This window comes from Dama dama, chromosome 9 (assembly GCF_033118175.1).
Source record: "Dama dama isolate Ldn47 chromosome 9, ASM3311817v1, whole genome shotgun sequence".
Lineage (NCBI taxonomy): Eukaryota > Metazoa > Chordata > Mammalia > Artiodactyla > Cervidae > Dama > Dama dama.
In genome coordinates, this window is record NC_083689.1 from 17,074,608 (window position 1) to 17,097,439 (window position 22,832).

Below are 22,832 nucleotides of genomic sequence, written 5' to 3' on the forward strand. Positions count from 1 at the left end.
CGAATGAAATTTCCCTCCATGATGATTAAAAAAATAGTGAAACAAGTATAGAAGAAATGGCCTTAACTCAAAAAAGGGTATTTCAGATAATTGGCAGTAAACGAAATACTTTATGGTCAAATATTCAAAACATTTCCTTTACTATTGTTTTATTTGATTATAACTGACATACAATGCAGCATTAGTTCCAGTCCAAAATACAGTGATTCAATATTTTTGTACATATGAGATGATCACCATGATAAGTCTTAGTTATTATCTGTCACAAGTTTATTACAATATTATTGACTATTTTCTCCATGCTGTATATGACATCCCTGTGACATATTTTATGACTGGAAGTTTGTACCACTTAATCCCTTTCATCTTTTTTGGCCAACCCCATATCCCTTCCTTTCTAACAACCACCAGTTTGTTCTCTGTATCTATGAATCTATTTCTGCCAAAACATTCCCTTAAAAATCAAGAATAGGTGCCAACAAATGCTACTTTCATTCAAAAAACATAGTGTAGGTTTGAGTTATTGAGGACAAATAAATGTGCAACCATTAGCAAATAATATTAGCATCTAAGTAGAGAATGTAAAAAAACCTATAGGTAATTTATTAGAAAGAACAATAGAATGTAGGAACTTTGCTGGAATCAAAATGACTATACAAATATTAATCACATGTTTTACAAAGTAAAATTTATTTAGAAAGCATGATTTCTAAAAGACATCTTTGAGAAAACATCAGATAAATACATGGAAATATTCTAAGAAAAGATGTGAAAGCATATTATACAAAAGTCTGTAACATTTTATAGAATATTAAAGTAAACCTAAAAAATGGAAAGAATATTCTAATTTTGGATAGCTATACACAGTATATATCATAGACATGTCAATTTTCCTCAAATTTCCTTATAGATTCAAAGTAAATCCTGAAATTTTATTATTATTGGAAAGGCTTATTTTATGAAAATTTATATGAAATTTTATATTAAAAAGCAATAGAGAAAGAATATTCGATTTACTAGCATATGGGAAAAAAGTGAAGTACTTGCCTTACCAAATATCAAGATATGGAGTAATAGTAACTAAAATGGCATGGTTCTGGAACAGATAGAAAGAGAGGACCAATTAAACTCTCACTTGTATCAAAATTTTATTGAGGACAGGGGAGGCATTGAACACTCTCTTAAAAACAATGTCGCATTGCAGAGAAAGGATCTGGCCTTTCAATAAATAGTGCTGAGAATAGAAATTATTGAATCTATAGAATAACAGTAGAAATGACAATAGAAATGATAGTCATTCATATCTTTGGATGAAATTTGATTCTCTTACAGCATAGTCAGTAATCACTTCAAAGTGCCAAAGCCTTAAACATGAAAGACACAATGATTAAATGTTTAAAAAATAATACAGGAAGATATCTTTATAAATTTGCAGACTTAATCATCTCTTAAATAAAATAAATGCAATCCAATGATGAAAAATGTGATTGATTCAGCCAGTTTATAATTAGATGATAATGGTTTAATATCCTACAATTATAATGAACTCCTACAGCTCAACAGTAAAAATATAAACAAAACCATGACTCAATAATGGGGAAAGGGCTTGAACAGATTTTCTCCAGAGAAGATATACAAATGGCCACAAGCACATAAAAAGATGTTCAACATTACTAGTCATTAAGAAAGCGCAAAACAAAACCACAATGAGATACCACCTGATAGGCAGAATTATTATTATCTCTAAAAAGAAGAATAAGGAGAAGGAAGGTGGGGGAGGAAGAAGAAGCAGAGAAGTGGAAGAAAAAAGGAATTCTTTGGCAGTGCAGTGGTTAGGACTCCATGTTTTCACTGCCATGCACCCAAGTTCAATCTCTGGTTGGGCAAAGATTCTGCAAGCTGCTTGGCAAAAAAAAAAAAAAAGAAGAAGAGGAAGAGAATAAGTGTTGGCCATAATACAGAGAAATTTGAACCCACGTGGAATGTCGGTAATGTAAAACAGTGTGGCTACTATTGAAGACAGTATGGCGTTTCCTCAAATATTAAAAGTAGGATTAGCATTTGAATGCAGAGTTCCAAAGAATAGCAAGGAGTGATAAGAAAGCATTCCTCAGTGATCAAAGCAAAGAAATAGAGGAAAACAATAGAATGGGAAAGACTAGAGATCTCTTCAAGAAAATCGGAGATACCAAGGGAATATTTCATGCAAAGATGGGCTCAATAAAGGACAGAAATGGTATGGACCTAACAGAAGCAGAAGAGGTGGCAAAAATGCACAGAAGAACTATACAAAGAAGATCTTCTTTGTATAGAAGACCCAGATAACTACAATGGTGTGATCGCTGTACTAGGGCCAGACACCCTGGAATGCGAAGTCAGGTGGGCCTTAGGAAGCATTACTACGAACAAAGCTAGTGGAGGTGATGGAATTCTAGTTGAGCTATTTCAGATCCTAAAAGATGATGCTGTGAAAGTGCTGCACTCAATATGCCAGCAAATTTGGAAAACGCAGCAGTGGCCACAGGACTGGAAAAGGTCAGTTTTCATTCCAACCCCTAAGACAGGCAATGCCAAAGAATGTTGAAACTACTGCCCAGTTGCACTCATTTCACATGCTAGCAAAGTAATGCTCAAATTCTCCAAGCCAGGCTGTGGATCAAGCACATCAAAGAAGCACATCGTGCTGTGCTTAACTTCTCAGTCATGTCTGACTCTTTGCGACCCTGTGGACTGTAGCCCACCAGGCTTCTCTGTCCATGGGGATTCTCTAGGCAAGAATAGTGGAGTATGTTGCCATGCCCTTCTCCAGGTGATCTTCCCAACCCAGGAATAGAACCCAGGTCTCTTGCAAAGCAGGCGGATTCTTTACTGTCTGAACCACCAGGGACATTATTCAGCCTTAAAAAGAATGGAAATTCTAATGCATACTACAACATGGATGAATCTTGAGGACATTATGAAAGTGAAAGTGAAGTCGCTCAGTCATGTCCGACTCTTTGCGACCCCATGGACTGTAGCCTACCAGGAACCTCAGTCCATGGGATTTTCCAGGCAAGAATACTGGAGTGGGTTGCCATTTCCTTCTCCAGGGGATCTTCCCGACCCAGGGATCGAACCCACGTCTCCCGCATTGTAGGCAGACGCTTTACCGTCTGAGCTACCAGGGAAGCCGAGGACATTATGCTAAGGGAAATAAGCCAATCACAAAAGGAAAAATAATGCATGATTCTACTTACATGAGGTACCTAGAGTAGTCAAATTCAAAGACACACAAATTAGAATGAGGTTGCCAGGGCCTGGGGACAAGAGGCAACAATGTGTTATTATCAATAGGTACACATTTCAGTTTTGTGAGATGAAGAGTTCTATGGATGGATAGTGGTGATGAAAATACAACAATGTGAATGTACTTGATGCTAGCAAACTCTACACTTAAAAATAATTCATTTGGAAAAAAATAATTCATTTGGACAATTTCCAAAGCATTCTTGAAAGAGAACAATGCTGCAGGGGGACATTCACTTCCTGACTTCAAACTATATTACAAAGTTACAGTAATCAAAACAGAATTATACTGGCATAAAAACACACATAGACCAAAACAACAGAACCAAGAGCCCAGAAATAAACCCACATAAATATGGTCAATTAATACACCCCAAGGGCACCAATAATACTCAATGGTGATAGAATAGACTTCAATAAATGGTTTTGGGAAACACATGCAGCAAAATTAATTTGGACCTCTATCTTACACCACTTACAAAAATTATTTCAAAATGGGTTAAAAACTTAAACAAAAGACCTGAATCCATAAAACTTTTAGAAGAAAATGTTGAGGAAAAATCTTTCATATGGCATTGGCAATGATTTATTGGATATGACATAAAAAGCACAAACAATAAATTCAAAAATCAATGAATAGGACTTTACAAATGAAAAAAATAAACATCATTGAAAGAGAGAAAAATGGTGGTTGCCAAACAGTTGGGAGAAATGGGGAGATACTGGTTAAAGGTACAAACTTTCAGTTAAAAGATTAAGTTCTGAGACGCTGATATACAACACGATGATTATAGCTAATAGTGCTATTTATATGCTTGAATACTGGTAAGAGAGTAAACCTCAAATATTTTCACCACAAATAGACATATTAGTTATGTGACCAGATGGAGGTTTCAGCTAATTCTAACTAAGATCATGGCATCTGGTTCCATCACTTCATGGGAAATAGATGTGGAGACAGTGTCAGACTTTATTTTTTTGGACTCCAAAACCACTGCAGACGGTGATTGCAGCCATGAAATTAAAAGACGCTTGCTCCTTAGAAGGAAAGTTATGACCAACCTAGATAGCATATTTAAAAGCAGAGACATTACTTTGCCAACAAAGGTCCGTCTAGTCTATGGTTTTTCCAGTGGTCATGTATGGATGTAAGAGTTGGACAGTGAAGAAAGCTGAGCGCCAAAGAATTGATGCTTTTGAACTGTGGTGTTGGAGAAGACTCTTGAGAGTCCCTTGGACTGCAAGGAGATCCAACCAGTCCATCCTAAAGGAGATCAGTCCTGGGTGTTCATTGGAAGGACTGATGTTGAAGCTGAAACTCCAGTACTTTGGCCACTTCATGTGGAGAGTTGATTCATTGGGAAAGACCCTGATGCTGGGAGGGATTGGGGCAGGAGGAGAAGGGGATGCCAGAGGATGAGATGGCAGGATGGCATCACCGACTCGATGGACATGGGTTGGGGTGGACTCTGGGAGCTGGTGATGGACAGGGAGGCCTGGCGTGCTGCGATTCATGGGGTTGCAAAGAGTTGGACATGACTGAGCGACTGAACTGAACTCATGGTGGCAATCATTTTGCAGTTTATAAGTATCAAATCAACATGATATACACTTAATATTATATAATTTTACATGTCAGTTATATCTCAATAAAGCTGAAGAAAAAGTATCAAACACTGAAAATCAAACACTGGCTGCAAAAATTCAATTCCTGTTGCAATGATTACATAACCTCCTTCTTTTTTCTGTGCCATTTCCATTTCTGTATAGCTTATAAGGATTCATGTGATTACATTTAGGACCTGCCCACAATATTTGGCACAATATTTCCTCTACCAAGATTCCAATTCCAAGTTAGTAACATTCACGCTTTTATTTAGAATGTGACCGAATTATCTTGAGGATCACTATTCAATCCGTTATAGAAATATCTTCTAGTTGGCTCCATGGAAAACCCTATAATCATCTGATTCAAAGAAGAACAGTTATGGTTCTGCCTTTGGAAATCATGTCCGTATATGACGTCTTCATCTGGTGCTACCACTGAGGAGAACTAGTCCCAGGACAAGACAAAATGTGAAGGACTGAATGAATCCCTACTTCTTCTTTTTATATATCTCTTTCCTCTGAAGTCCTTGAAGTGAAAGATAACTCTATTGTTTGGGTATATTAGAGTTAGAGATTCTTTTTCCTTATTGGAACTGAATGTTTCCTCACTAATGAAGTTCAAATATCTCTCAGTCATCTCAAACTACTAATATAGTCTAATTTTGCTAATGAAATTGAGTTTGGTAGATACCAAATTTCTTCAGACAGTTCTGGTTTACCAGTGACCAATCTAATTCATTAAGAAGTCAGTGACTGAAATGTCACATTTCTTATTCCACTATTATCCTAAGTCTGGGGTACAACTGACATGGTCCTAACATTGATCAAATGGAAGCTGGTCTTCAGAAGAGACCACAGCCTTGCTTCAATATGCCCTTGTCCTACATAATTTCTGGAATATGACTTCTAATAAGAATGATCTCCTCCCCAAAATATCACTAAAACTAGAACCCTTGTCTCAGGCTCTGCTTCTTTTTTTTTCATTTATTTTTATTAGTTGGTGGCTAATTACTTCACAAAATTGCAGTGGGTTTTGTCATACATTGACATGAATCAACCTTGGAGTTACATGTATTCTCCATCCCGATCCCCCCTCCCACCTCCCTCTCCACCCGATTCCTCTGAGTCTTCCCAGTGCACCAGGCCTGAGCACTTGTCTCATGCATCCAGCCTGGGCTGGTGATCTGTTTCCCTATAGATAATATACATGCTGTTCTCTGGAAACATCCCACCCTCGTCTTCTCCCACAGAGTCCAAAAGTCTGTTCTGTACTTCTGTGTCTCTTTTTCTGTTTTGCATGTAGGGTTATCATTACCATCTTTCTAAATTCCATATATATGTGTTAGTATGCTGTAATGTTCTTTATCTTTCTGGCTTACTTCACACTGTATAATGGGCTCCAGTTTCATCCATCTCATTAGAACTGATTCAAATGAATTCTTTTTAACGGCTGAGTAATATTCCATGGTGTATATGTACCACAGCTTCCTTATCCATTCGTCTGCTGATGGGCATCTAGGTTGCTTCCATGTCCTGGCTATTATAAACAGTGCTGCGATGAACATTGGGGTGCACGTGTCTCTTTCAGACCTGGTTTCCTCGGTGTGTATGCCCAGAAGTGGGATTGCTGGGTCATATGGCATCAGGCTCTGCTTCTATAGAACCTGAGCAAAAAAATTAAATTTATAGAATTTAAATCATGTGTCAAATATAATAGGCTAGACAGGAAGTTTCAATCCTAAATTAAAATTAATCTGGCCATTCTGTTGTCCGGCTATTTCGGAAGAATTTGGTGATGAAGGAATTGGGTACTATGGCTCACCCAAGATTTCTATCCCTCTGCTTCAAAATAGAAACACAAGTCCAAAGTGTATATGGCACAATCATAAAAAAGAAGGTACATCACCGATGAGTTTTCTTAAGGCTCACTTCATGTCACTGTTTCTCAGGCTGTAGATAAAAGGGTTCATCATTTGAGGAACCACAATGTACATAACTGGACCCACTGCTTCCATCTTCCTAGATGAGTCAGTAACCACAGAACTAATGTAAACTCCAAAAACTGTCTGATAGAATAAGAACACAACTGAGAGGTGAGACCCACAGGTGGAAAAAGTTTTAAGCTTTTCTCCTGCTGATGGTATTCTCAGAACAGAGGAGACAATTTGAGTGTAAGAGATAATGATCCCCAAAAGAGGAACACCACCAAACAGGCTAGCTACAGAATATATCAGGATGTTATTGATGAGGGTATCAGAACAAGCCAGCTTGATGACCTGAGCAAGTTCACAGAGGAAGTGAGAGGTCCTTGCAGAAGGACAGTCTCAATAACATCAGACAATGGAGTAAGCCAACCATAGTGCTAATAAATGGTGAAAGTAACATCAGCAGAACACAGAGTTGGGGTTCATGATAACCGTGTACCTCAAGGGGTGACAAATGGCCACATAGCAATCATAGGCCATTGCTGCAAGGAGAACATTCTCCACACCACCAAAAACCTGAACAAAACCAATCTGGGTGAGGCAGCCTGTATGAGTGATGCGCTGTATCTGTGCTTGGATGTTGACCAGCATCTTTGGGATTGTGGCAGTGCTTATACAGATATCAATAAAGGAGAGGTTGGAAAGAAAGAATTACATGTGGGTGTGGAGATGCGAGTCAGAGATGACAGCCAGGATGATAAGCAGGTTTCCCAAGACAGTGATCAAGGACATGGACAGGAACAGACAGAAGAGGAGGGGCTGTAGTTCTGGTTTATCTGTCAGTCCCAGGAGAAAAAATTCTGAAATATCTGTTTGATTTCTGGGCTCCACGTTGTTGATGAATCTGAAGGGAAAATGACATGAAAAGAAAAGAAAATGAATGGTCCCCAGATGAGAAGCACCAGCATCAACAGGGAACTTGTTAGAAATGCAAATTGTAGGAGTCACTCCAGATGTAGTACTGATAAACTCTGGAGGGGACATCCAGAAATCTAAGTTTTAACAGACCCTCCAGATGAATTTGATAGATGTCATAATTTTTAAAACAGTGCAGGAATAAAAGAAGTAATTCTATGTATATTTTGAACCCAAGAGAATATCCAGTAGCAACAGTTTTTGGACATTTGAAGTGACAAGATTAGAAGACAAGACAAGATATGATACAAAATAATCAGGCATCCAAACAGGACTGTTTCTATAAAGCAGTGGTCCCCCCTCACCTGGGGGAGACAGAAGTGGCCAAGACAGCCTTTATTATTTAGTGTATTACTTAGACTCAAACACTCTGAATTTAATCCAAGACTAGTACTTTCTTTGAGAATGCTGAAAGTAATTCGACTATATGATAAGCTTCCAGGTTCTCATTGTACAATGAAAACTATCAGAAAACTGTATCTGGATATTGCAATGAATAGAATAGAAATGAATAAAAAAGAGCAGCCAACATAGTATTCGGCACATGGGACCCTCATACTGGCATTTCCTGTTATCGTTTTCTTTTTCTGTCATAAAACAATGACACCTGACAAGTTTCATTCCTCAGAAGGAAGCAGTGGGATGGAGCAAGTCGAAGAAAGACAACAATAGAAAGAGAGAATATCCCTAGCATGACAGCTGCAAATTTCAGGGAAGTGTTTATGAGATGAAACTCCAGCTGAGAACCTTTATCATGTAGATAAGGAATGAAGGAAATGTCCATGATATAACTATTCATTTGCCATGAACACATGATGAAATATATGACCATTAAATATATTAATGATAAATGAATGATCAATGCATAATAAATCAATACAAGTAGTGGAAACCTATAAAAAAGAATTTGAATGACAAACTATGGCATTTGAAAATTTTATATTTATATATTGAATTATTACAAGTGACAATCCATAATAAAGATAAACCTGTAGAGCAAAAAAAAAAAAAATACAAATATGAAGAGCTTAGTATCCACCCAGTCAATAGTACCAAACTCACACACTTAATGGTTCTCATTCAAGGTGTTTTTATTGCAATAAATAATGCAGATATATGTGAATAACCCACATCATGTGTTGGCACAATGTTATTTTCCTTCCCAAGGGAACCACTGCATGAATGTCATATACGTTAATTTTCAGCAATTTTTATTACAACTAGTGTTACTGCTCCAAAAACACATTGTTTTTATTTTGAAAGCTTTGTATAATCAGGACCATGTCATTTACAATTGGTACTCTTGTGTAATTTATCTTTTCTTTATTGTTGATATAGTTAATCCCTCTTCATTAATTTTAAATACCAGAGAGTATTTCACTATATTGTTTCATCATGTTTTATTTCTTTATTTCCTAACTGATAGGTATTATGATGAATGCCTTTATCTTACAAATGTTTATGAACGCATATGCAATATAAAGCAATGCATGGGAGATACCATCACATTCAAGGTGGTATTGTCTCTAGGAAGAGGGGACAAGAACGATACCTTTTGTATATGTATTATTTTTTTTTTACTGTGTATATTTTAAAAAGACTTGAAGTTAACATATCAGAATATCTGGGACTTCCATGGTGGTCCAGTGGTTAAGAATGTCTTGCAAGGCAGGGGATGCAGGTACAATCTCCAGTTGGGGAACTAAGATCCCACATTCTGGGAGGCAACTAAACCTGTGAGCCACATCTTTCTATGCGCTGCAAAGAAAGATCCTCTATGACTCAATGAAAATCCCACATGCCACAATTAAAACCTGATGCAGCCTAACAAATATTAAAAAAAAAATGTCCACACCAGTTGCTTCTGGAATGAGTTGAAGTATGGTCATTTATTTTTCCATTTGTCATGCTACTTCTGTGGTTCTTATATGAAAAAACTGGTAATTCTATAAAGGGAAACAGATGTACTAAGAAGGCAGTGAGCTAAGAGTATCTGTATCTACACTTTCTTCCCTGCATCTTCACAGCCCAGCTACAGGGATAATATAAACACACTCCTGTGCATGAAACACACTCCTGTGTATGAAAGGAAATTAAAGAAGTCAATCAAACCTTTTGCCCTATGACCACCAAGCCATTTAAATGTCAGAAAATCGTACAATAGTTACCTTGTTTCAGAAGGGGCAGATTTCTGCCCAGGAAGATAATGAATTTTTTTCATCTTTTTTAGAGAAAATAGGAGACCAGAAGATTGAGAACTGGGTGGGTATTGATATATACATGAGAACTTGTCAACAAGGAAACAGTCAGGCTGGAGTCTCGTAGGACACTTGGTTCTGGTCATTTCATGCATGTACTCTGCTCATTGCTTCCTGTAGATAAATTTTTCATAGAACACCTGATCTCATTACAAAAATATTAAAGAAGGAACTTTAAGTTACCTGGCTGGCATCATTGTGGAATGATGCTTGACAGGACACCTGGATATTGGAGACAGTTCTGTCATCAAGAAGGGCAGGGAGAACAAGTGAAACAATGGGCTTTTGGTCAAGAAGGTTCATCTCTAGGAGGAGGTTCAGGTGTGCCTTTCCTGAGTAGTCAAGGGCTGTTGAATGAGGTTTCACAGGCTGACTGCTTACAAGAGCTATATCCCTGGGAATCAATATCCAGAGCTTCTCATTAGACAAATATTTTTCGTGTCATTCTTATCCCTGGGCTGTGCAAACCCTTAAAGACCAAGATTATAGAGGAGAAAAATTAATAATGATACTGACACTGTTAGACCAGGTATTATCATCCAGCTCTCTCACCTGTTCCATCTCAACTCCCTTCCATATATCTTGCACACATATATACACACTCCTTTTCTAATTAATTTCAGACATTTTTAAAGTTACAAGAAAAAATAGCTCTAGCTGATATTAGAAAACTTGATTCCAATTTTAGGTGTGAAACATAGTTTATCTATTGGGTACAAATAATGTATTTATAGTTAAATGTAAAATTCAAGCACTTGAGGGCATTTCACCTTTAGAGTCATTGAATGTTTACCATACCTTAATTTCTGTTTTATACATTTTGCACAGTAGACTGTTGTATTTTCTAGAATCAGTTGTGACTATTCTCAATGAGAGAGAGTTCATGCTCTTTTATTAGACTCATAACCATCTTTTCCAATTTCTCCACAATAGATTACATGTATCTTTTGCTTCACTTTAGGGGGACTTTGAATTAAATTATGGTTCTTCATTTTAATTGTTTTGACAAAATACAATGTCAGTGAAAGGCAGTAGTATGCATATTTTCCATAAGTCAAAGAAAGACAAGTATTGCATGATCTCATTTACACGTGGAATCTAAAAAACTTAATTCACAGAAACAGAGTAGAATGGTGGCTACCAGAGGCAATGGGGTTGGAGAAATAGAGAGATGCTGGTCAAAGCATACAAACTTTCAGTTATAAGATGATAAGTTCCAGGGATCTAATGTGCAGCGCTGTGACTTTAGTTAACCGTACTGTATTTTATAACTGAAAGTTTCTTACTGTATCAAATCATCACATTCTGAACTTTAAACTTACACAATATCATTGGTCAAAGTGAAAGTGAAAGTGTTAGTTGCTCAGTGGTGTACGACTTTTTGTGACCCTGTGGACTATAGCCCACCAAGCTCCTCGGTCCATGGGATTCTCCAGGCAAGAATCAAGAATACTGGAGTGGGTTGCCATCTCCTTCTCCAGGGCATCTGCCCAACCCAGGGATTGAACCCAGGTCTCTTGCATTGCAGGGAGATTCTTACCATCTGAAGCACCAGGGAAGCCCATTATTGGTCAATTGTATATCAATTTAGTTGGGAAAAAATAATAATACCAACACATTATTCTATTTTAATAAGAATAATATTATCCTTATTGTCCTTATTATTTAATAAGGATAATATTATTCTGCAATAATATTCTATTTTAATAGCGTCTGCAATATTCTATTTTAATAGTGATCTGCTTCTCCCCCAAGAAAAATTTTGTATTCTGATTTGTAAAGCAGAATTTCGTGGATTTTCTTGGTAATTTCTCTACTATGCCTAAATCTGAAAAAGTTATAGATTAATTTTGCTGAGGCTTGAGCTTTTAAAAAATTGAATTAAAAGGTATGTTTTCTGACCAGGGTTGGGGGGACTCTATCATGCCGGCCACCAGGTGCTAGTAAAGGCCCCCAGCAGGGCTGGATCGTCCATGCCTGTGGCTGCCGGCTTCCCCACGCGCTTGGCGTAGCTGCGGCTCCCACAGCCCCGGGCAGCTATGCTGCCCCCACCACGCCCTGTCCTCACAGGCAGATTTGAGCTCCAGGGCAGCCTCAGGAGAAAATACACAGAGGTCAGGCTAAAACCACAGCTGAGCCCCAGCGGTGTGGCAACTAAGGAAGAGGAACAAAAATCTTTCCTTGCAATTGCAGGTTAAATTCCTGTGGTCATCTATGAAAAGTCTGAGTAGACTGAGTGTTCCTGCAACTGAGACCTGTGTAGCGGGAGCAGCTGTGGACTCTGGGGGCAAGTACATGTGGGAGCTGGGCCAGGTCAGAGTCTAAGCTGCCCCCACAGTGCCCGCAGCGGGTCCAGAGACCTACTTAGAGATGTTAGAAAGTCTCCAGGGGAGGCAGAGGTTGGCTGTGGCTCCTGGTGGGGGCAAAGACACTGACAGCTGAGATGCCAGGAAAATATTATTATTTTGCTTTGTTCTGTCGTTTCTCTTATTGTTATATTTTTATTTATTTAACTAAAAAATTTAAAAAATATTTTTAATTTTTTCTATTTTTACTTTTCTTTGTTGCTTTTTCCTTGTTTTTGTTTTAGGGTTCTTTTGTCTATTGTTCTCTTGCTTTTTTTTTCATTTTCTTTGTTTTTCTTAATTAATTTTATTAATTAATTATGTTAATTAATATATTCTTTGCTTCCTTGTTTTTAAAATAAATTTGTTTATTTATTTATTTTTGTAGGCTAATTACTTTACAACATTGTAGTGGTTTTGCCGTACACTGACATGAATCTGCCATGGGTGCACATGTGTTCCCCATCCCGAAACCCCCCCACCTCCCTCCCCATCCCATCCCTCTGGGTCATCCCAGTGCACCAGCCCCGAGCACCCTGTATCATGCATGGAAACTGCACTGGTGATCCATTTCACATATGATAATATACATGCTTCAATGCCATTCTCCCAAACCATCCCACCCTCCCCCTCTCTCACAGAGTCCAAAAGACTGTTCTACACATCTGTGTCTCTTTTGCTGTCTCTCATACAGGGTTATTGTTACCATCTTTCTAAATTCCATATATATGCATTAGTATTCTGTATTGGTGTTTTTCTTTCTGGCTTACTTCACTCTGTATAATAGGCTCCAGTTTCATCCACCTCATTAGAACTGATTCAAATGCATTCTTTTTAATGGCTGAGTAATATTCCATAGTGTATATGTACCACAGCTTCCTTATCCATTCGTCTGCTAATGGGCATCTAGGTTGCTTCCATGTCCTGGCTATTGTAAACAGTGCTGCGATGAACATTGGGGTACACGTGTCTCTTTCAGTTCTGGTTTCCTCTGTATGTATGCCCAGCTGTGGGATTGCTGGGTCATATGGCAGTTCTATTTCCAGTTTTTTAAGGAATCTCCACACTGTTTTCCATAGTGGCTGTACTAGTTTGTATTCCCGCCGACAGTGTAAGATGGTTCCCTTTTCTCCACACCCTTTCCAGCATTTGTTGCTTGTAGATTTTTGGATAGCAGCCATTCTGCCTGGCGTGAGATGGTACCTCATTGTGGTTTTGATTTGCATTTCTCTGCTAATGAGTGATGTTGAGCATCTTTTCATGTGTTTGTTAGCCATCTGTATGTCTTCTTTGGAGAAATGTCTGTTTAGTTCTTTGGCCCATTTTTTGATTGGGTCATTTATTTTTCTGGAATTGAGCTGCAGGCGTTGCTTGTATTTGTATATTTTAATTATTTTAATTGGAGAATAATTACTTTACAATACTGAGATGGTTTTTGCCATACATCAGTATGAATTAGCCATAGGCATACATGTGTCCCTTCCATCCTGAACCTCTCTCCCACCTCCCTCCCCACCCCATCCCTCCAGGTTGTCACAGAGCACCAGCTTAGGATGCCGTGCATCATACACCAAACTCCTACTGACCATTTTCCATATGGTAATTTATACGTTTCAATGCTATTCTCTTAAATCATCCTACTCTCTCCTTCTCCCACTGAGTCCAAAAGTTTGTTCTTTATGTCTGTGTCTCCTTTGCTGCCTTGCATGTAAGATCATTGGTACTATCCTTCTAGATTCCATATATAAGTGTTAATATACAATATTTGTCTTTCCCTTTATGACTTACTTCACCCTGTAAAATAGGCCCTAGGTTCATCCACCTCATTAGAACTGATTCAAATATATTCTTTTTTTATAGCTGAGTAATATTCAATTGTGTATATGTACCACAACTTCCTTATTCATTCATCAGCTGATGGACTTCTAGGTTACTCCATGTCCTAGATTTTGTAAATAGTGTTGCAGTGAACACTGGGGTACATGTGGCTTTTTCAATTCTGGTTTCCTCAGGGTATACGCATAGTAGTAGCATATGGTTTTGCTTTTATTTATTTACTTTTGCTTTTACCATTTGTCTTGGGCTTTGCTTGCCCATTTGTTTTCGTTTTCTTTTTTTAACTCTTTTGCTGTTGTTTATTTGTTTTTGTCTTTGCTATTTATCTTAGGTTTTGTTTGTCTGTTTGTGTCCCCACCCCACATCTTTTTTTGCTCTTTCTTTTTGGCTGTTTTCTGTGGCTTGAATCAATATTGTGAAAATGACTATACTCCTCAAAGTCATCTATAGTTTCAATGCAATCCTTATCAAATTATCAATAGTACTTTTCATAGTACCAGAACAAATTATTTTACAATTTTTATGGAAACACAAATGACCCCGAATAGCTAAAGCAATCTGCAGAAAGAAAACTGGAGCTGGAAGAATTGGGATCTCTGAGTTCAGACTATACTGTAAAGCTACAGTAATCAAGACAGTATGTTACTGGCACAAAAATAGAACTATAAATCAAGGGAATAAGATAGAAAGCCCAGAGATAAACCCACACCCTCTGTAGTCACCTAACTTATGACAAAGGAGGCAAGAATATACAGTGGAGGAAAGTCTCTTCAATGAGTGGTTCTGGGAAAACTAGACAGCTACATGTAAAGAATGATATTAGGACACTTCCTAATATCATACACAAGAATAAACTAAAACGGATTAAAGACCTAAATGTAAGGCAGGAACTATAAAATTCTTTAGGGGAAAATATAGGCAGAACGTCCTTTGACAGAAATTTCAGCAAGATCTTTTGTCATCCACCTCCTAGAGTAATGCAAATAAAAAAATAAGTAGGATCTAATTAAATTCAAAAGATTTTTCATATCTAAGGAAATAATAAACAAAACAGTAAGACAATCCTCAAAATGGGAGAAAACATTTGCAAATGAAGCAACAGACAAGGGATTAATCTCCAAAATATAACAACAGCTCAATGGTTGAAAGGCACATGAAAAGATGCTCATCATCACTAATTATTAGAGGAATGCAAGTCAAAACTACAGTGAGTTATCACTTCACACAGGTCAGAATGGTCATCATCAACAAAATTTATGAACAATAAATGCCAGAGAGGGCGTGGAGATAAAGGAAACCTCAGGTACTATTTACAGCCACTGTAGAGAAAAGTATAAAGTGTCCTTTAAACACGAAAAAATAAAACTACCATATGACCCAGCAATCTCACTCCTGGGCATATTCCTGGATAAACCATAATTCAAAAAGATAGAAGCACCCCAATATTCATTGCAACACTATTTACAATAGCCAGGATATGGTGGTGGTGGTTTAGTTGCTAAGTTGTGTCTGACTCTTGTGACCCCACGAACTGTAGCCCACCAGGCTCCTCTGTCCATAGAATCTTCCAGACAAGAATACTGGAGTGGGTTGCCATTTCCTTCTCCAGGGGACCTTCCCAACCCAGGGATCGAACTCAGGTCTCCTGCACTGCAGGCAGATTCTTTACTGACTGAGCTACCAGGGAAGCACACCTTCCAGGACATCAGTTCAGTTCAGTTCAGTCACTCAGTCATGTCCGACTCTTTGCAACCCCATGAATCGCAGCACGCCAGGCCTCCCTGTCCATCACCAACTCCCGGAGTCTACCCAAACCCATGCCCATCGAGTCGGTGATGCCATCCAGCCATCTTATCCCCTGTCGTCCCCTTCTCCTCCTGCCCCCAATCCCTCCGAGCATCAGGGTCTTTTCCAATGAGTCAACTCTTCGCATGAGGTGGCCAAAGTACTGGAGTTTCAGCTTCAGCATCAGTCCTTCTAATGAACACCCAGGACTGATCTCCTTTAGGATGGACTGGTTGGACGGAAGTAACCTAATTGTCCATCAACAGAGGAATGGACAAAGATGTGGAATATATATACATTGGAGTGTTAGTCAGCCATAAAAAAGAACAATATAAAGCCATTTGCAATAACATGGATGGCTCTAGAGTTTGTCATACTGAGTGAAGTAAGTCAGACACAGAAAGACAAAAATATCATGTGATAACGCTTATATGTGGAATCTAAAAAAAATGGGTACGAGTGAACTTATTTACAAAACAGAAGTAGAGGACTCCGCTAGTGGCACAGTGGACGAGAAGCCACCTGCCAGTGCAAGGGACACAGGTTCGATCCCTGTTCTGGGAAGGTTCCATGTGCTGCCGGAAAACGAAGCTCATGAGCCAAAACTACTGATCTCATGAGCTAGAGCCTGTGAACTGCAACTACGGAAGCCCGCGTGCTCTAGGGGTCATGAGCCACAATTATTAAGCCTGTGTGCCACAATTATTGAAGCTAGCACACCCTAGAGCCCACATACCACAACTGCTGAGCCCGAGCGCTGCAACTACTATTGAAGCCCAGGCGCAATGAGCCTGTGCTCTGTAACAAGAGGAGCCACAGAAACGGAAGCCGGGGCCCCGCAGCTGGAGAGTCGCCCCTGCTTGCTGCAGCTAGGGAAAAGCCCACACAGCGATGAAGATCCAGCACAGTCAGAAATAAATTTTTTAAAAAGTTGTCTCTCATATGGCATAAGAAAATATCAATAAAATGTTGTAATCAATTTTATTTTATTTTTATTGAAGTATAATTGCTTTACAGTGTTGTGATTCTTCTGTACAATGAAGTAAATCAGTTATATATATATACATATATTGCCTCCCTCTTGGATCTTCCTCCCGACCGCCCCCATCCCACCCATCTAGGTCACACGGAGCTGAGCTTCCTGTGCTTTATAGCAGGGTCCCATCTGCTATCAATTTTACACATGATAGTGTATATATGTCAGTCCCAACCTCCCAGTTTGTCCCTCCCTCCCCTCCCCCTCTGTGTCCACCTGCTTCTCTATGCCTGCTTTGGAAATAGGTAAAAATCTTTTAAAAAGTGGATAAATGCATATGTATAACTGATTCACTTTGTTGGAGAGCAGAAATGAACACAGTATTATAAGTCAATTATACTCCAAAATTATTTTTTTAGAAAATCTAAAAATGGAGCTAATGTGTGATTCAGCTATTCTGCTTCTGGGCCTATATTCAGAGAAAATCATGGTTCCAAAGATACATGCACTCAAATAGTCATTGCAGCACTATTTACACTAGCCAAAACATGGAAACAGCCTAAATATTGATCAATAGATGAATGGATAAAGAACATGTGGTACATATGTACAATGGAATATTACTCGGTCAAAGAAAAGGATGCAATAATGCCATTCACGGTAACATGGATGAACCTAGAGATTACCATGCTAAGTGAAGTATGCTAGTTACAGAAAGACAAGTATCATATGACATCACTTATATGCAGGATCTAAAAAAATGATGCAAATGGATTTACTTACTAAACAGAAACGGACTCACAGACACAAAAAACAAAGTGATGGTTACTAAACGGGTAAGGAAGGGGAGAGATACATTGGAAGTTTGGGATTAACATATACATGCTATTGTATATAAAATAAACAAGAACCTACTGTATAGCATAGGAGCTATATTCAATATATATATTCAATGTATAAAAATCTATAATGAGAAAGAATCTGAAAAATTATATATATATATATATATTTAAAAAGGAAATGTTGACATTTTTGATAAACAACTTGGACATCAGATAAACAACTTGGACATCAGAGATAAGGAGAGAGGTCAGTCTCCTTGTGAAGAGAGGAAGGATCAAGATCCTTACTAGTACTTACTCTTGAAATTTTCATCCTTCATTAAATTAGCAAATCCTTAGAGTTTGAGAGACCATGGACCAATTTGTCTAATTATCTGCAATGTGCATGGAGACCTCGAGCCTGCACCACTGTAAATAATTAACCTGTGCTTCCCAGCCCTTCAAATAGCCAGCTCCATTCCAGTGAGTCCCATACCTGTGTATCTCAGCTTCCCAGAGCTGTGGTCTGCACCAGGAGTTCCATTCCTGAGTCTGCTTTGCTGCCAGTTCTCAGGACACAGCCTCAGCCCTCATCCAACAGCAGGTAGGAGAGGGGCAGCCCGTCTGTAATCCTGTCTTGGTCCAGCAGAAACACAGCCACAGCCCAGAGAGTGCCAAGTGCAGTGGAAGACACTGAAGGCAGGAGGGATGGGGGAGCATGTTTGACCACCGTCAAGGCAGTGGGACAGTTGAGACAGCCAGTGGGAGGGCACCAAAATACATAGATAAGGTCAAAGGCTTATGAAGTTGATTTGTTGTGTGTGTTGGGGGATCATAGGACCTTATTTAAAATTCTCTTTTTATTTCTATTTTTTTAAATTGAAGGACAATTGCTCTATAATATTGTTTATTTAAAATTCTATTTCATCCCACACTTACTGTCTTCCATCCCCATCTGTTCTACCTGACAAAGAAATAGGTCCTTCTAAACTGTGCTTCGGAGAAGGCAATGGCACCCCACTCCAGTAATCTTGCCTGGAAAATCCCATGGATGGAGGAGCCTGGTAGGCTGCGGTCCATGGGGTCGCTAAGAGTCAGACACAACTGAGCGACTTCACTTTCATGCATTGGAGAAGGAAATGGCAACCCACTCCAGTGTTCTTGCCTGGAGAATCCCAGGGACGTGGGAGCCTGGTGGGCTGCCGTCTAAGGGGTCGCACAGAATCGGACACGACTGAAGTGACTTAGCAGCTTAGCAGCAGCAAACTGGGCTTAAGCACTCGAGATGATCATGAAGATGCTAGTGATGAAAATGATATCAGGAACCATAGTATCACAAACCTTTACTTTGGATTCCAGCTGCCAGGAGCCAAGCTAAATTTTTCTGTTGCTTGTTTCCTTTTATCTGTGTTACCTCTCCTACAACATGCTTGAGCATCATTTTACAGTTGAGGATAGGAACACGATATTTTTATGAAATTTTTATCAGGCCCTGGAGTGGAAAAGAGCGTAAAGTCAGATTTGAATGAAGACGGTGAAACTATACATAAGGCACCTAGAAAATATCCTCCCCTGCTAATACAGCCTGTATTCCAGGACTGAATGTAGGAGAAATGCAAACTCTCTATAAAGAAATATGGAGTTGAAAAACTCCTAAGCCAGCACAAGAAGACCAGTTTAGAGTTTGGTACCTGACTTTGGTCCTAAATTTCTCAACTGTTCTTAAGAGGATTGAATTTGATGAGAAATCAACCTTTTAAAATGTTTTAGGATTTGAGACATCTTTAAGATGATTTTCCTAGCCACTATAAACAAAAACAACAAAAAGCAAACTCTCTTCCCTTTCATCCCAGGCAGAGACGTTCTGCTCACTGGGCTCTTCCTTTAGGGGTTCATGGTAGACACAGTGGAAAGCAGTGGTGGTACCTGCTTAACAACTAAGGAAGGAAGGTAGAGGTGGGGATTCCAGGAAGAATGAGCTCATGCACTTCAAGGCAGTTCTCTCTCTTGTCCCTGCTCTTTGATTTTGCTTCCCTGTCCACTTGCTCTTTTATTCTTGTAATTTTCTTCTTGATCACTAAGGGAGTATAGTGTCAGGGTGTTGGTTTGTATTCTTAGGCAGGAAACAAGAACTGTGTCCTGTAGAAAGATTGGAAGAGCCTTGGGATCCTCTGCTTAAACTCCCTGAAGTGTGGGGAAACAGAGTAAACAAGTTCAGTGCATGGACCTCAGAGACCCACAGTCTAATTTTGAATCTTATCTATTTATTATCTGAATGACACTGAGCAAGTCCTTAGCATCTCTGATCCTCAATGTTGCCATCTAAATTGATATCCAGTTGATACAACTGTGTTGACAAAGCATGAAAGAAGATGGATTCTAACATGTGCCTAGATGTGTGAAGGAGGCATTACAGTTAAAGCAAAGTAAATTTTAGGTAGTTTTATTATTAATATTATCCTTAAGTCTAAGTCCCTGTTACTTAACTAAAATAACCAGTGATCTGATATTTGGTTTTCCCTAGATTCTAAGAGTACATTTTGTTGTTGTTTAGTTGCTCAGTCTTGTCTGACTTTTCCAACCCTATGGACTGTAGCCGCCAGGCTCCACTGTCCATGGAATTCTCCAGGCAAAAAAATTGGAGTGGGTTGCCATTTCCTTCTCCAGGGGATCTTCCCAACTCAGGGATCGATTGTCTTCTGTATTGCAGGCAGATTATTTACCACTGAGCCACCAGAGAAGCCAGAGATAACATTTTACTTTTTTTTTTTTTTTAATGCTAGTGGATTCTGACTGTCTATAGGGAAACAACTGATACTTATCTATTTTAGGTTCCTCTGAGCGTTTCCTTTCTTACACAGAATAGGGTACAAGAACAAAAATCTCTGTTGGATACTGATAGACCTTAGTTCTCAGAAACAGAGTGTGGGCTATAAAACTTCCAGGCACTGGGCATTTTCCTGATTGTTTTTTCATTCCTTCCAGCAATGTCTTGCTGGACGAGACAAAAGATGAAACAGTGCTTGTATGCCTCTGTGTCACTTTCTAAGGGGCTCGTCAGTTTCCATTTAATAGAATCTACAACGTTCAATTATTTTAAAAAAATTGTGACTCACAAAAATTAAAAAGAGAGAGAGGGAAAGAAAGAGAGAGACAATGAAAGAAAGAAGAAGGCTTTCCTGGTGATGCAGTGGACAAGAGTCTGTTTGCCAATGCAGGGGACGCGGGTTTGATCCCTGGTGTAGGAGGATCCCACATACCACAGGGCAACTAAGCCCATGCCACAACTGCTGAGCCCGTGTGCTGCAGCCGCTGAAGCCCACATGCCCTAGAGCCCCGTGCTCTGAAACAAGAGAAGCCACCCCAGTGAGAAACTGTCTACCGCAACTAGACAGTAATCCCTGTTTATTGCAACTGGAAAAGCCTGTGCACAGCAACCAAGACCTAGCACAGCCAAAAATAAACAAATAAATATTTAAAAAGAAAGAAAGGAGGGAAGTCAATCTGATCATGTGGACTAAGACACATTTTTGGATTTCCATTCATTCTGCAAATAAATTTCTTGGGATATAATAGGCTTCTACCTCTCCTACATAAAATAGAATATAAGATCATTAAATTTTATTAGGATTGTGCTTCATCAATACCCAACGACTCCAGTAATGATTCAAAGTCTGATTCAAAACCTATGACAGAATATTTTTTAAGTGCTGACCTCGTCAGATACCTCTACTGGGGATCAGGATGGGTTACCACAAAGCATACCGCAATGATCTATTGATCAGTTTGAAATGAAGTTGCTTCCGAAGCAGCCAGTGCAAAAAGGAAATTCTGATTCTCCTCTGTCTCCTTGAGAAGGAGGAAAATCTCTCATACGAAAGGGGCACTCCCTATATCTAGAGGGAGATATGAGTGCTCAGTTGTTCAGTCGTGTCTGACTCTTTGTAACTCGGACGGTAGCCCATCAGAGATTTCCCAGGCAAGAATACTGGAGTGAGTTGCTGTTTCCTTCACCAGGGGATCTTCTAGACTCAGGGATCAAACCCGTGTCTCCTGCATCTTCTTACCTTGGCAGATGGATTCTTTACCACTGAGCCACCTGGGAAGCCCTAGCTAGGGGGAGGATATCCTTATTGTCAGACATAGGGAATTTAGGGCCCAGAAAGCTGTTTAAACAAAACTCATTATTTCTTCAATATACTACCTCAAGCTCAAACTGTTTAGATTCTTCACTAATGAAATACTCAAAGCCTAAGTTTCTTTGTCCTGTCAATTTCTTACAAATGTTTTGTTTCTTTTTCTAAAGAAGATGAAAGCCGCCTGCTTTGGCCACTTCTTAGGTTCCATTTTTATGTGACCTCCAAGTACACAAATTAACATCTGATTCCCTTTTCTCCTGTTAATGTGCCCTGTGTTAATTTTATTATTAGTCCAGCCACAAGAACTCCAGAAGGGTAGAAGGGGAAATTAGCCCTTCCTTGACACCCCACATGTCCTACAAATGGGTGTTATTGGCCCAACTTCAAAATGTAAAGAATACCTGTGCAGACAGGTAGGGAGATTTACGCACACTCCATATTTAGTGTGTGAAAGGTGTGGGCCTCAGACAAGGGCTCCCAATTCCAGTCCCAGGACTCTGTCCCACCAGAGTGGATTGCTTGTTTTCTTCTGAAACCTGCTTTAGTCCCAGATGATCAAATGGAAATAAAACCATGGACTTCTTCTGCTGGGAATTTGGATCTGTGAATCAACAAATCGACTAAGTGGTTTTCAGGGGCTTTTATTGTATGAATACTATGGAAGATAGGGTTTTCTGTGAATAGGAATGCATTTTCCAGCCCATCTAGAACATTTGAGTTACAGAAATATTATTCCCTATACAAATGGGAATTTTCCTGTGATTTTATCATGAAAAGACCATTGCCAGTGAGATTTCAGAGATCTTTCTAATTTTATACCTTGATAATCAGAGCATGCACTTGCTTTGGTGTGATTTTTTTTTTTTTTTATCACACAAG

At 39.0% G+C, this 22,832-nt stretch overlaps 1 pseudogene; it reads right to left on the reverse strand.

The window, feature by feature from the left end:
* Positions 1-6,818: 6,818 nt before the first annotated feature.
* Positions 6,819-7,469, reverse strand: LOC133062746 (olfactory receptor 7G2-like; annotated as a pseudogene).
* Positions 7,470-22,832: the final 15,363 nt, after the last annotated feature.